Here is a 1,487-nt window from a genome sequence, read left to right as displayed (position 1 = left end):
TATATATATACATGTGTGAAGCAGCGTGGTGGAATCAGGCTCTCGTCAAAATAATCAAAGTGAAGAAACTTGTATTTTTCTGCAGGTTTGTGAATTTTTATAATTTTTTTGTTTTTTGGCTCAACACCTTTCATGCCCATTAAAGAACTCATTTCTGTGTGGATTTTTCTGAAAAACGTTGATTAAAGGCACAAAAAATGTAAATGTTCAGTTACCACCGACTCTTAAGCTAAGGAAATAACTAATCTTTGGCGGCTATTTTCTCCCTAACTTTACCTCTGAAAATAGGTGACCCTCACCTCCTTCATTTGCAAATAATATCTCGACTTGTATTGAGATAAATTGATATTTTTTTCATCCAAATAAAGGCAAGTGAACAAGCATTAAGCGCACTCAGCACATACACCCAAACACACACGCATAACACGGCTCACACACACGCACACACACACGCACACACACACACACACACAGTTACACACACACACATGCTCCCTCACGACCACTCCAGACCCTCTATACACAAAGAAAGCGAAGACTCCAGTGAAAAACAGCCTCATACAACATTATAGTAGTCTTGTGATAGACCCACCTCTCCCTCAGACACTATTGGTATTGCACAAATGTTTGGAGCGTTGGTGTGCCGTCTCTTTTCACTATAGCTTGGTTGTCAAAATATGAGAAAGCTACCAAACCTATAGGTTTCTCAATGTAAAAATATAGCTGTGTTTGCAAGCGCAAGGGCTCCTATAGCGTATAACATAGCTATGTTTCACCGTTCAATATCAGTTTAGACTGAAAGAAAGTCTTTATTTCGTTTCAAGTCCACTTCATTTATACAGTAGGCATACTTCACTTAATGAAAACATCTGATCTTTAAAATCTCCCTACCGTTCTTCCTCGCTTCACTAGGTGTTTCAATATGTTCTTTGCAGCGACTGCAGCAAAAAAAATGTTGCAATCGTTAGTGAAAGGGCACAGAATGAAAAACGTAAGCGGTGCTAGTGGGGGGTGGCAACAAGAGAGGTCGTCAAAGCGCACAAGATTGAAAAAAAAAAAGCGAAGACAGTGAAAAGACCGTGTTTGTCTTTTATTATGATACAGAGTCTAACGGGTTCAGTAAAGACGTGACTGGTCGCTTCGAACACATTGCAGAAAACGTGAATATGATACGGCCCTTGTGAATATAATACGGCCCTCTTAAATGTTGCTGTGTATAATACGGCCCTGCCAGAGCCATTTCTTTCTCTGCTTCTTCAAGTGTCCCAAAAGAAACTGTAGATTCTTCCCCTTCGGGTCTTAGTTTGGTTAAAGCGCTTTCGAAACCTGTTAAGTGAAATAATAAGATCTATCTATCTATCTATTTATCTATCTATCTATTTATCTATCTATCTATCCATCTATCCATCTATCTGTCTATCTGTCTATCTGGTACTCCCACTCATTCCCTCTTCTCTCTCTCTCTCTCTCTCTCTCTCTCTCTCTCT

Source organism: Aplysia californica, unplaced genomic scaffold (genome assembly GCF_000002075.1).
Source record: "Aplysia californica isolate F4 #8 unplaced genomic scaffold, AplCal3.0 scaffold00090, whole genome shotgun sequence".
Taxonomy (NCBI): domain Eukaryota; kingdom Metazoa; phylum Mollusca; class Gastropoda; order Aplysiida; family Aplysiidae; genus Aplysia; species Aplysia californica.
Note: the sequence above shows the minus strand (reverse complement) of the source record.